At 38.1% G+C, this 14,400-nt stretch overlaps 1 long non-coding RNA gene across 1 annotated transcript in view; it reads left to right on the top strand.

Annotated features, from left to right (window-relative positions):
• LOC132518193 (uncharacterized) overlaps positions 1-14,400 on the top strand; it is a 47,415-nt gene that overhangs the window by 30,071 nt on the left and 2,944 nt on the right. The window lies entirely within an intron of this gene.

Below are 14,400 nucleotides of genomic sequence, written 5' to 3' on the forward strand. Positions count from 1 at the left end.
TCCCTGATGATAAGTGGTGTTGAGCATCTTTTCATGTGTCTGTCGGCCATCTGTTTCTCTCCTTTGGGAAAATGTCTATTCAGGTGCTCTGCCCATTTTTTTAATTGGGTTATTTGTTTTTTTGATGTTGAGTTGCATGAGTTCTCTGTATATTTTGGATATTAACCCCTTGTCAGATATATTGTTTGAAAATATATTTTCCTATTCAGTAGGCTGCCTTTTTGTTTTGTTGATAGTTTTCTTTGCTGTGCAAAAGCTTTTTAGTTTGATGTAGTCCCATTTGTTTTTTATTTATTTTTGTCTTTGTTTCCCTTGCCTTTGGAGACATAACCAAAAAATTATTGATAAGATCAGTGTCAAAGAGCATATTGTCTATGTTTTCTTCTGGAAGTTTTATGGTTTCAGGTCTTACATTTAAGGCGTTAATCCATTTTGAGGTTATTTTTGTATATGGTGTGAGAAAGTAGTCCAGTTTAATTCTTGTTGCATGCAGTTGTCCAGCTTTCCCAACACTATTTATTTAAGAGGCTATCTTTTCCCATCATATTTTCTTGACTCCTTTATTGTAGAATAATTGTTCATATACATGTAGGTTCATTTATGGACTCTCCATTCAGTTCCACTGATGTATGTGTCTGTTTTTGTGGCAGTACTATACTGTTTTCATTATTATAGTTTTGTAGTATGGCTTGGAATAAGGGAGCATGGTACCTCCGGTTTTGTTCTTCTTTCTCAAGATTGTTTTGGCTATTTAGGGTCTTTTGTGCTTTCATACAAATTTTAGAATTATTTGTACTAGTTCTGTGAAAAACGCCACTGGTATTTTGATAGATATTGCATTGAATCTGTAGATTGCCTTGGGGAGTATGGTCAGTTTAACAATATTCATTCTTCCAATCTATAAGCATGGTATATTTTTCCGTTTGTTCGTGTTGTCTTCAGTTTCTTTCATCAATGTCTTACAGTTTTCCAAGTACAAGTCTTTTACCTCTTTGGTTAGATTTATTCCTATGTATTTATTCTTTTGATGCAATTGTAAATGGGATTGTTTTTTTAATTTCTCTTTTTGATAGTTCATTGTTAGTGTATAGAAGCACAACAGATTTCTGTATATTAATTTTGTATCCTGCAACTTTACTGAATTTATTTATTAGTTCTGATTTTTTTTGGTGGCATCTTTACGATCTTCTATATATAGTATTATGTCATCTGCAAACAGTGATAGTTTTACTTCTTTCTTTCCAAGTTGGATTCCTTTTATTTCTTTTTCTTGTCTGATTTCTGTAGTTAGTGCTTCCAATACTATGTGGAATAAAAGTGGTGAGAGTGGGCATCCTTGTCTTGTTCCTGATCTTAGAGGAAATGGTTTTAGCTTTTCACTGTTGAGTATGATGTTGGCCGTAGGTTTGTGAAATTTGGCCTTTATTATATTGAGGCTATTCCCTCTCTACCTACTTTCTGGAGAGTTTTTACCCTAAGTGGATGTTGAATTTTATCAAAAGCCTTTTCTACATCTATTGAGATAATTATATAGTTTTTGTTCTTCAGTTTGTTAATGTGGTGCTCACCTTATTGATTTGTGGGTATGGATCCATCCTTGAATCCCTGGAATAAATCCCACTTGATCATGGTGGATGATCCTTTTAATGTATTGTTGTATTTGGTTTGCTAATATTTTGTTGAGGATTTTTGCTTCTATATTCATCAGTGATATTGGCTTGCAATTTTGTTTTTTTGTGGTGTCTTTGGTACCTGGTTTTGGTATCAGGGTAATACTGGCCTCACAATGAGTACCTTCCTCTGCAGTTTTGGGGAATAGTTTGAGAAGGATAAGCGTTAACTCTTCTCTAAATGTTTGGTAGAATTCTCCTGTGAAGCCATCTGTTCCTGGACTATTCTTTGTTTGGAGTTTTGTTTGTTTGTTTGTTTATTACTGATTCAATTTTATTCCTGGTAATTGGTCTGTTCATATTTTTTATTTCTTCCTGATTCAGTCTTGGAGGATTGTGTGTTTCTAGGAATTTATCCATTTCTTCTAGGTTGTCCATATTTTTAGCATATAATTGTTTGTAGTAATCTCTTATGATACTTTTTATTTTGGTGATGTTTATTGTAACTTTTCTTTCCTTTCTGATTTTAGTCACTTGGGCCCTATCTTTTTTTCTTGGTTCATCTAGCTAAAGGTTTATTAATTTTGTTCATCTTGTCAAAGACCAGCTCTTAGTTTCATTGATCTTTTGGTTTTTCAGTCTCTATATTTCATTTATTTCTGCTCTGAGCTTTATGATTTTTTTTCCTTCTATTAATTTTGGGTTTTGTTTTTTCTTTTTTTAGTTCCTTTAGGTAAAATTAGGTTGTGTATTTGAGATTTTTCTTGTTTACTGAGGTAGGCTTGTATTGCTATAAACTTCCCTCTTTGAACTGCTTTTGCTGTGTCCCATAGATTTTGGATCATTGTTTCCATTTTCATTTGCCTCCAGGTATTTTTTGATTGCCTCTTTGATTTATTCAGTGACTCATTGGTTGTTTAGTAGCCTATTGCTTAGCCTCCACATGTTTGTGTTTTTTTGTAGTTTTTTTCTTGTAGGTGATTTCTAGTCTCATAGCACTGTGGTCAGAAAAAATGCTTCATATGATTTCAATATTCTTAAACTTGTTGAGACTTGTTTTATGCCTAGCATGTGATCTATCCTGGAGAATGTTCCACGTGAACTTGAAAAGATTGTGTATTCTCCTGCTTTTGCATGAAGTGTTCTATAGATATCTATTAAGTCCATGAGGTCTAATGTGTCATTTAAGGTGAGTGTTTCTTTATTGATTTTTCTGTCTGGATGATCTGTCCATTGATGTATGTGGGGTGTTAAAGTCCCCTACTATTATTGTGTTATTGTTGATTTCTCCCTTTATGTCTGTTAATATTTGCCTTATATATTGAGGCGCTCCTATTTTGGGTGCATATATATTTACAATTGTTTTATCTTCTTCTTGGATTGATCGATGGTCATTTTGTATTGTCCTCCTTTGTCTCTTGTAACAGTCTTTATTTTATTTATTTTATTTTATTTTATTTTTTATCTTTTTATTTTATATTGGAGTATAGTTGATTAATAATGTGTTAGTTTCAGGTGTACAGCAAAGTGATTCATTTATACATATACATGTATCTATTCTTTTTCAAATTCTTTTCCCAGTTAGATTGTTATAGAATATTAAGCAGAGTTCCCTGTGCTATACAGTAGGTCCTTGTTGGTTATCCATTTTAAATATAGCAGTATGTACATGTCAATCCCAAACTCCCTAACTATCCCTCCTGCCACCCTTCCCCCCTGGTAACCATAAGTTCATTCTCTAAGTACATGAATCTGTTTCTGTTTTGTAAATAAGTTCATTTGTATCATTTTTTAAGATTTCGCATATAAGCAATATCATATGATATTTCTCTTTCTCTGTCTGACTTAGCTCACTCAGTATGACAATCTCTAGGTCTGTCCATGTTGCTGCAAGTGGCATTATTTTATTCTCTTTAATGGCTGAGTAATATTCCATTGTATATATGTACCACATCTTTTTTATCCATTCTTCTGTTGATGGACATTTAGGTTGCTTCCATGTCTTGACTATTGTAAACAGCACTGCAATGAACATTGTATCCTTTTGAACCATGTTTTTCTCCAGGTATATGCCCAGGAGTGGGATTGCAGGATCACATGGTAGCTCTCTTTTTAGTTTCTTAAGGAACCTCCAAACTGTTCTCCATAGTGGCTGCACCAATTTACATTCCCACCAACAGGTTCCCTTCTCTCCACACCCTGTTCAGCATTTATTGTTTGTGGATTTTTAACAGTCTTTATTTTAAAGTCTATTTTGTCAGATTTAAGTATTGTATTTTGGCTTTCTTTTAATTTCCATTTACGAGTAATACCTTTTTCCATCCCCACACATTTATTTTGTGTGTCATTAGATCTGAAGTGAGTCCCTTGTAGGCAGCATATATATGGGTCTTGTTTTGTTTAATCCATTCAGGTACCTTATGTCTTTTGACTAGAACATCTAGTCCATTTATATTTTAAGTAAGTATTGATAGGTATGTACTTTTTGCCATTTTCTTAATTGTTTTGGAGTTGTTTTTGTAGTTCTTTTTTTTCCTTTCTTCTTTTGCTGCCTTCCCTTGTGATTTCATGGCTACCTTTATATTGTGTTTGGACTCCTTTTTCTCTATTTTTGTATCTATTTTTGTATCTGTTACGGGTTTTTGTTTGTGGTGACCATATATATATATGTATATATACATACATACATACATATATACATACATATATATGTATGTATATACATACACATATATGTATGTATGTATATATACATATATGTATATATGTATACCATATATATGTATATATACATACACACATACATATATATGTATGTATATATATGTATACGTATACATATACATATACATATGTATATGTATACATATACATACATATATATATATGTTTATTTTAAGTTGATGATCTCTTAAGGTTGAATGTATTCTTACAACCCTGCATTTTTACTCACCCGCTGTTGCCCTGTGCATGCTTAATGTTTTTTACATCATATTTTACATCTTTTTATGTATCCCTTAATTATTTATTGTGGATAAAGATGATTTTTACTACTTTTGTCTTCAACCTTCCTACTAACTTTATAAGTAATTGATCTCCTACCTTTACTGTATGTTTGCCTTTACCAATGGAATTTTTCCTTTTATAATTTTTATATTTCTAATTCTGGTCTTTTCTGCTTAGAGAAGTCCCTTTGACATTTCTTGTAAGGTGGGTTTAGTGGTGCTGAGCTCTTTTAGCTTCTGTTTGTCTGTAAAACTCTTTATCTTTCCTTTATATCCGAATGACAGCTTTGACAGGTAGAGTATTCTTGGTTGTGATTTTTCCTTCATCACTTTTTTTTTTTTTGGCTGCGACGTGTGGCTTGTGGGATCTTAGTTCCCCGACCAGGGTTTGAACCCAGGTTCTCAGCAGTGAAAGCATGGAGTCCTAGCCACTGGACTGCCAAGGAACTCCCTCCTCTCATCACTTTGAATATATCATGCCACTCCCTTCTGGCCTGCAAAGTTTCTGCTGAAAAGTCAGCTGATAGTCTTATGGGCGTTCCCTTGGGTGTAACTAGCTGCTTTCCTCTTGCTGCTTTTAAGACTCTCTCTTTATCTTTAATTTTTGCCATTTAAATTACAGTGTATCTTGGTGTGGACCTCTTTGGGTTAATCCTGTTTGGGACTCTCTGTGCTTCTTGGAACTGGATGTCTGTTTCCTTCCCTCAGGTTAGGAAAGTTTTCAGCTATTATTTCTTCAGATAAAGTCTCTGTTCCTTTCTCTCTCCTACTTCTAGGACCCTTATAATGTGAATGTTTATACTCCTGATGTTGTCCCAGAGAGGTCTTAAACTATCCTCATTAAAAAAAAATTCTTTTTTCTGTTCACCTTCAGTGATTTCCACTACTCTGTCCTCCAATTCACTGAGCTGTTCCTCTGTATCATCTGATCTACTGTTGATTCCTTCTAGTGTATTTTTATTTCAGTTATTGTATTCTTTAGCTCTGTTTGGTTCTTCTTCATATTTTCTAGCTTTTTGTTAAATTTATCACTATGTTTCTCTATTCTTCACCTGAGTTCGTTAAGCATCTTTATGATCATTACCTTGAACTTTTTATTGGGTAGACTGCTTATCTCCACCTCATTTAGTTCTTTTTCTGATGTTTGTCTTGTTTATTCATTTGGAATATATTTCTCTGTCTCCTCATTTTGCCTAATTCTCTGTTTATTTCTATGTATTCAGTAGATTGGTTATGCTTCCCAATCTTGGAGAAGTGGCCATATTAGAGACATACTATGGGGCCTAGCAGCACGTTCCCCTGTGGTCTTCAGAGATATATGCTTTAGGGGTACCCTTATGTGGGCTGTGTGGGCCCTTCTTTATGGTGGGGCTGACTGTTGTGGGTGTGCTAGTAGACAGGGTTTGACCTCCACACCCCCCAGCCAGGTTGGCTGCCAGGCTTACCTTGTGCAGTGGATGCTGACCTGCTTGTGGGTGGGGATAAGTCTCAACATGGCTGGCTGTGTGGCCTTGTGGGTCCTGGGGCCAGTGTTGGCTCTCTGATGGTCAGGGGTGGGTCCCTACTAGGCTGGCTGTGGGGCCAGGGAGGCTCGGGGCTGGCACTGGGTGGGCCGGTAAGTCCCTGGCACTAATAATCTAGCAGATGGACTCCAAAGTGGTGCTTACCAGTTCCAGTGTCCTCATGGTAGAACGAGCTCCCCAAAATGGCTGCCACCAGTGTTTATGTCCCCAGGGGGAGTCCCACTAGCCTCTTGCCTCTTTGGGAGGCTCTCCAAGATCAGCAAGTGGGTCTGACCCAAATTCCTTTCAAATTACTGCTTCTGCACAGGGATTTGGAGTATGTGAAATTTTGCATGTGCCCTTTAAGCTATTTCCCAGAGCCCTCTGGCTCTCCCATATACAAGTTCTGCTGACCTGCAAAGCCAGTTGTTCTGGGGGCTCATCTTCCCAGTGCAGGACCCCCTGGCTGGGGAGCCCAATGTGGGGTTTGGAACTCTTGCTTCTTGGAGGGAACCTCTGTAGTTGTGGTTATCCTTCCAGTTGTGGGTCACCTACCCCAGGGATATGGCTCCTGAGTTTACTACATCTCCACTCCTCCTATCCAACTCATTGTGATTCTTTTTTTTTTTTTTTAACTTATTTATTTTTGGCTGTGTTGGGTCTTCATTGCTGCGTGTGGGCTTTCTCTAGCTGCGGTGAGCAGAGGCTACTCTTCGTTGTGGTGCGCGGGCTTCTCATTGCGGTGGCTTCTCTTGTTGCAGAGCACAGGCTCTAGGCACGCGGGGATCAGTAGTTGTGGCACGTGGGCCTAAGTAGTGGTGGCTCACAGGCTCTAGAGCGCAGTCTCAGTAGCTGTGGCTCGTGGGCTTAGTTGCTCTGCTGCATGTGGGATCTGCCCAGACCAGGGATCGAACCCGTGTCCCCTACATTGGCAGGTGGATTCTTAACCACTGTGCCGCCAGGGAAGTTCTCATTGTGATTCTTTATATATTTAGTTGGGAAATCTTTTCTGCTAGTCTTCAGGTCATTCTCATCGATAGTGGCTCTGTAAATAGTTGTAGTATTGGTGTGCCCATGGGAGGAAGTGAGCTCAGGGTGAGCTCACCTCTTCCTACTCCATCATCTTAGCTACACCTCCTCATTTCTGGAAAATCTTGAGTTTATGAAAGCAAAATGTCTGTTGGTAATATAGATGGTAGTCAGGCGTGAGGAAGAGACAGTTGACCATTGGCTCTTTGGTACAGTTTGGGGAAAGGTTTTTGCCACTGGAAAGCAGAGGAAAGAAAAAATGATGAGTCTCCATTAGTAAGTTCATGATTATGATAGGAATCTCTTGGTCTAAGCTAATAACCTTCTTTAACACATAAGGAAATTGAGGCCTAGTGAGAGTGAGCCTTCTTACTTGAAGTGTTTATTGAGCACCTATGAGTATATGTTGTAAATGCTTGGGATTCATTAATGAACAAAACAGAGTTCTCTATCTCAGGTGCTAAGGCCCCACCAGCAGGGGCAGGATGGGTGTTGGAAGCCAGGTGTCTTAAATGCCCATTGCTGTATTGCTCAGGGCCAAAAGGACCGTAGCTTTAAGGTTATTTAAAATTCATGTAATGTAACTATTATGACTGGAAACCATCAGAGGTTTGCCTGGTTGATTTGAGAGGTATTGGGAGATTATGAAACAATCCTTTTGCCTTGTGAATCTGATTGACCTCCAGGCCATTGATAATATCTGCTGACTACCTCCCATATCCCAACCCCCAATCTTGTCTTGTCTTTTTCTTCTCTCAGGTTTTTTTCTACCCTGTAAAGGGGAGGGAGCCAGAGCTGACAGAGTAAGTCTCATTTCTCCTTTCAAACAATACTTGAAAGGGAAATAACCCATTTGAGGTAGGTAGGTATCTTTAGGAATTTGCCTTAAGTTGACAAGTTACTTTTGAACAAAATGTGAAAAAAGGGATTGAGAACTATTTTGAACAACCATATCGAAATGTTCATAACAAAAAGTTTAATTTGTCACATTCTTTTTGGAGAAAGATATCTTTTCTAATGATGCTACCATTATTTAAAACACTTTGGAATTCTTCCTATCTTACTGGTTTTGGAACTACTTCATAAGTTACACAAGAACGTTGGTGTCATTACTTCACAGGAAGATTCCAGGTGATCAGAAGGCCATTTACCTTATTTTCCAGATCTGGCTCTGAATGTCTTTGTCTATTCTCCAAATCAAATCTACCCATAAATGATGAAAAGTTGTCACCACTGAGTCTATGTCATAAACTAAAGTTTATGTCATAAACTAAAGAGGTGTTCAGAAATATTTTGAATAAAGGTGATATTGTTGGAGTAAAGTTATAGACTCCCGAGGTGTCTAGTTGGAAAAGGTGTACCCTTTATTTTGTCAGGTATTGAATCACCTACTCTATGAGCAGTCCAAATATATATTCAGGTAATCTTCCCTATTCAAATCTAAGTGAATATTTTTTAAAATTAAAAAAATTTAAACTCTTTTATTGAATGAAAGATTCTTTAAATTCTACAATGCTTTACAATTTTCAAAAGTTTCATACACATGATTTCATATAATCTGATAATAACCCCATATTTAATCCCCTACCCCTATAATGCCCCTCCCCACTCCCTCTCCTCACTGGCAACCACCAGTCCATTCTCTGTATCTGCTAGTCTGACTTCTTTTTGTTTTATTCACTAGTTTGTTGAATGTTTTAGATTCCACACATAAGTGTGGAAATCTTTACTTAACTTTGTTCCATTAACATTTCTCATTTTTTAATGAAACACCTGTTAATATCCTTCAGAACATTAGTTTGAGAGACATACCATTAAACTGATTCTTTATTTCTATCACAGATTGAAGGGGCTGTTCTAGAATTTGATGAAGTTAAGAAATGTTATACAGTTAAACATGTCCATTCCCAGCTTGTAAAAATATTCCAGAGAAGCTAATTCTAATGCTAGAATCAGAATCTGGCAAGGATTAAATGATGTAGAAGTTGGCAAGATGTTATGCTATAGTAATTAAAAGGTTTTTCCATGTTAAGCACAGATCATTTTCAGAAAACGCTGAGAAGTATTTGTTTTGAATTCCATGGAAAATTAAAGAAAATGTAATTATAATATACTCAAAATGTGCTTCAATTTTGAATAATTTCTCTAGGGATATTATATAAATGTAGTATTTGATCTATTGCTTCAAGATAATATTTATTGCTGCTGTGAAAAGAGAGAGAGATTTATAGTAATGATATCAGTGTTATTTTACATTAAATACACTAATGTCAAATTGGTTATTACCAGAGTCAAATTAGCATACCAGGAGCACATGGAATGGAAACTTCTGGAAATGAAGACTAAAAACAGCCATGGGAGCTGGCCCTCCCTTCTGTAATTTCTGTATAGCATCATTCCTCCTTGGAATCCCCACTCTTCCCCAGTCCCACCACGCTGTTCTCCCTGTCTATGTGGATTGACGTATTGTCCAAAGCCTAATTTATCACAGTTACCACCTCCTCCATGGAGTCTTTTCTGATCTTCTCCAGGGGCCTGTTACTGCACTGGGGAGTTTTGTATTTCTGTTTGTCTTATGGCATTTCATTCTGCCTTGGTTATGGTATATGTAATCTTGTCAAGAACCTTTCATGCAACCCACACGCCACCTTGAAATCCTTGTTTGCATCTCTTATATTTAGCCAACACACAGCTAGTGTCCAATATTTATGAAGTGAATAGTGAAAAAAAAAAAACCAAACACCCAGCTACTTCCTGTAAGTACTCTCATATTGAGAGCAACTGGTAAAAACAAAATGGGCATCTGAGGACAGTCCCCTCATTGTTCTGTGTTGGCGTTAGCATTAATTGGTCTCCCCAGGACACCAGTTTGTACTTGAGAAAGAACTTAAAGTCTGTAATTTCATCATTGTGTCTCTAAGAGTCAGTTCTAATTTAGCCAGCAGAATATTTCTCAGTATTTCTGTGGCAGGGACTGTTTTTTTTTTTTTTTAGTGTGTTATCTTAAGATGTGTAAATTCTTGGCAGCTGTCTGGATTAAATAAATAAACAAGAACAAAGGATGATATGAAATAAGAACATTTAAAAGGTCCATTACCTCTTGACTTTGAGCAATTGCCTAATTACCTCAAGTTCAAAGCTAATTTATGGAATTCCACATAATAATGACTTACATTTGTCTAGCGATAGGAGGTTTCTAGGGTGCTTTCATCTGTGGCATTCATTCAATCAATCAACTAGTCAGTCAATTAACAAATTAATCCTTCAACAGACATTTCTTTAGAGCCTATTACATAACAAACATTGGCAAGTATGGTTTGGGGATTTCTAAAATAAATAAGACAAAGGTACTGCCCTGTAAAAGTCTTCAGTCTGGTGAGGGTAGACAGAAATATAGACAAGTAAATGAGGGAATTCCCTGCTGGTCCAGTGGTTAGGACTCTGTGCTTCCACTGCAGGGGGCCCAGGTTCCATTCCTGGTCGGGGAACTAAGATCCCCCCACAAGGCACACGGCCAAAAAAAAAAGCAAGTAAATGACGGAAACGTTGTGATCAAAGCTTGTATACACCTCAGTGGTGGAGGCAAAGGTGGCAAGTGGGCCATTCTCATTAAGGGAGGGGGAAAGTGGACAGGATAGCATTCATAGAGGAGCAGTCATTGAGTGAAGTCTTATCTGATTCTTACTAGTGTCAGTATTATACATGGTTTATAGTTGAGAACCTGACTTGGGTGTGAAGCATCTTCTCTGAGGTGACTCTGCTCTTAAGATTTCAGAAGCAACTTTCATCCCACTGCATAGCATCTCTCCTGCACCCCCTGAGATTCCTGGAGTGTGACTCTCATGTTCTAGTAGTGATGAGAAAGGGAAGGTAAAGCCAGAGAGCCTGAAAATCTCTGGCTTTATGCCAGAGAGGATTATGTTTATGCAAAATGAGCTTGGTTCCCAGAGTAAGAAGAAAAACAACTTGATTGAAAATGTTATTCATCCATAAAGAAAGGGAGAAAGCCAAACCCAAAGTCAGGGTTTAGAGCTGGAAACAATGGCTTTGTTAAGATTTACAGGCCTGTGGGATTTCTCAGTTGCGTAGGGTATTAAGGAAAGTTATTTGAAAAATATTCAAATTACTTTGACATCGTTTTCTCTAGGCAATATGGAAACTCACTTTTTGGTGGTTGGGCCTCTTTAACATAAAACTTCGGAGGAAATGAGGTTTAAAAGGATGACCCACTTCTTCTGCTGTCACCACCCACAGACTCCAATTTAATTTCTTCCTTATTCTGTTCACTAAAAGTCACTAGTTTTTTTCATGGGCTGGATGCTTCTCTCTAGTCGTACTTTTGGTGTGGGTGGCCACATTTCACTAGGTTGGTGGCATATTGATTTGTATAAAGTGCCTTAAGAAGACACCCACATTCATTTAAGACAACAATGGCAAGAATAACTTAATATTGGCACATATTTTCTTTATTCTCTGAAAGAAAGCTTAATATCGGATGTTAGAATGTAATATCATACAGAGATTTCTAATATGAGCCAGAACTGCACAGATACTGTGATTGAAGGGGGTTTGGTCTTTTTCTTTTCTTTCTTTCTTTTCTTTAGGAGCTGGAGTGATACATTTTATAAATTATTAAATTGTAAATTTAGTAATTAAGGAAGCAGGTATTTTAACTTACCTGAAAACAAAGTTCCATTACTCCAATGGACTAGGTGGCCCCTTATTTTTACAGTAGAAAATGTTAGAAAATGTTTCAAATACTCTCTTTTTGCCCTCACAAGAACTCCAAGGGGTGGCATATGAAATCTTTCTAACTGCAAATTTTTTTTTAACTCATGAGAAAACTGAGACCCAGACAGATTAAGGCTAGGCGCTAGCTAATAATAATGCTTTTTGGTGTATCTTCTGGACTAGTGTTGCTTAGTTCTGTTAAAAGATAAACTGAGGCATATTCAAATTTTAAGAGTTTATTTCAGCAAAAATTGATTTGAATCAAGCAGCACCGAATGGGAAATGGTTAGGATGCTCCCCATACGGGAGCTGGGAGAAAGACTTCTGTAGAGAAGATGCAGGGGAAGCAAAGTGAGGGAAGTATCTGATTGGCTGAAGCAGTTGCATTATTTGGAAAAGCTGAATTGGCTGTCTGCGATTGGTTGTCCTTAGGTTTCACTTTCTTACCCTTGAGGCATTACAGGCTTAGGTTTTGGTTTGCTTATGTAGGCTAATGTAGTAGAGCTGCCTCAGTCTAATGGTCTCCTTGTTTAATTGATTTAACCGTTCTTTATATTATATTGCTTCTTTGCAGAGAAATTGTCTCATGGACACACACAGTGCCTCTAGTCCTGACCTGCTGTTTCTCAAACGTGTGTGATTAGTTGCAAGGGAACCTTCGTGAGAAAATGCATGATTCTTTACCAGCCCATCCCACGTATAGGAAAAGTAATACAAATCATATACCCCAGTGGTACAGTAGTTTGAATTACTTTAATATACAAAGAGCAGCACATAATTAAATTCTAAGAATCAAGAATCGTATTTCTTTTACTGGGAACACCTGCATCAGAAGAGCTTTAGTCTGGATGAATACAGCCCACTAGGGATCCTCGTTCCAGCACTGTGTGCAGATTAAATTGTAGAGAAATAACAGAAGGAGGTGATATTACCAATGTCAACCCATTTTCTCAGGCCACGCTAGCCTGGAGTTTTCAAAGGGGTCACAGCAATGGTAATAACCCGTATTTTTAGCTTTTTATCTCTTTGGCTATTACAAATCTCCATGTCCTCCCCACCCAGCCCCAGCGGAGTCCCACGGGTTGTCTCCTGCATGCGCTCCAGTTCTGTCCGCCTCCTGTGGGTTCCATGATACGTTCCCTTCCTCCCCCGCTTCAGCCCCCGTGGTGGTAGGCTGGTTGCCCTCATAGGGGACACAGATTTTGCTCTCAGTTGGGCAGCCTCCCCTGGTACCGTTCTTGCCTCTGCCTCTGATTTCTCTCTTGGAGTTCTTGATGTGAGCCAGGCAGAAGCAGGACATGCAGTCTTCCCCCTTTTGGGATATGCATGGATCTCATAGCAGGGCAGGATTGTTAGTATGCCTTCTCTTTATTTTTAGATGGACAGCCTTCTCTTTTTAGCACTGAGTCCATGAGGGTAGGTAGGCCATGGACAGAGCTGGGGAACATTAAAACTGTATTAAGACCCTCACCTTGTCCCCGCCTTGGTTCCTCATGAAAATACTTATTAGCGTTTTTTGGCAGACGTTTATACCTATTAGCTGCCAGAGGAGCCCAGAATTTTAGCACAAAATAGAGCCTAGACTCAAGCTTAGGGGACCCCAAATATCAATATTTGTGTTCACCCTGGGGCTGATTTTTTTCCCCTTCTATTTTTCTGTGCTCTCTTTCTTGTACTCTTGGCTTCTGTTTCTTTGGTTACTTAAAAAAATTTTTAAAATCTTAGTTATTGAAGTGAAAACTGCTTTGAAAGGCAGAACACCCTAGGTGAGCTCTATCTCCCTGATGGAAAGGAAAGAAATGAAGGAGACCCACTGAAATAAAGTGAGTATTTCCAATCAGAAGAGGAATATTCTACCTCCCTCAGTGGTGAGTGACACCAAATCAGCTGGAAAGGGCTCTCATTCCTAGAGCTAAGGAATAAGGAATCTGGAGCTCACTGATACCGTACATACAAAACAAAACAAATCTAAACTGCGATATAAAAGCAGCGTTTAAAATTAACCAAGGGAGGCAGAGCTTCCTGGATTTGGATTTGTGGGTGGCAAGTATCTGGGTGCACTGCCCTTATTTTACTGACCAGAGTGAGGTAAATAGTCCCTGCTCTGAGTTGGGATTTTTTGGGGGAGCCGTTCTCTCCCTTTACATTCCCAGCATCTTCCTAAACCATCCTGAGTCCACATCTTTTCTTTATTCTCATTTTATTGGAACCTCAAAGAAGATCAGAGGTCACCTGACAATTTGAACTCTGTTTGTAGGAAGGTGTTTCTCAATCAAGACAACACTTAAAAGGCAGCATGACCTGGGGAAAAGAATGTAGTCATCTGGGTATCAGGAGACCTGGAATCTTCTTTTCTGATAACTGTGCCACCTTACCAGGGAAGCTCCCTTCTCTACCTCTCATCCCTGCTCTCCCTGTCTACATCCGTCAGTCTGTTTCTTTGTAAACAGGTTTTATCTACGTGATCCCTCTTTCTCTAAAGTTCTGAGTATATAATTTTTTGGGGGGGGTGGTATGCAGGCC

This window comes from Lagenorhynchus albirostris, chromosome 3 (assembly GCF_949774975.1).
Source record: "Lagenorhynchus albirostris chromosome 3, mLagAlb1.1, whole genome shotgun sequence".
Lineage (NCBI taxonomy): Eukaryota > Metazoa > Chordata > Mammalia > Artiodactyla > Delphinidae > Lagenorhynchus > Lagenorhynchus albirostris.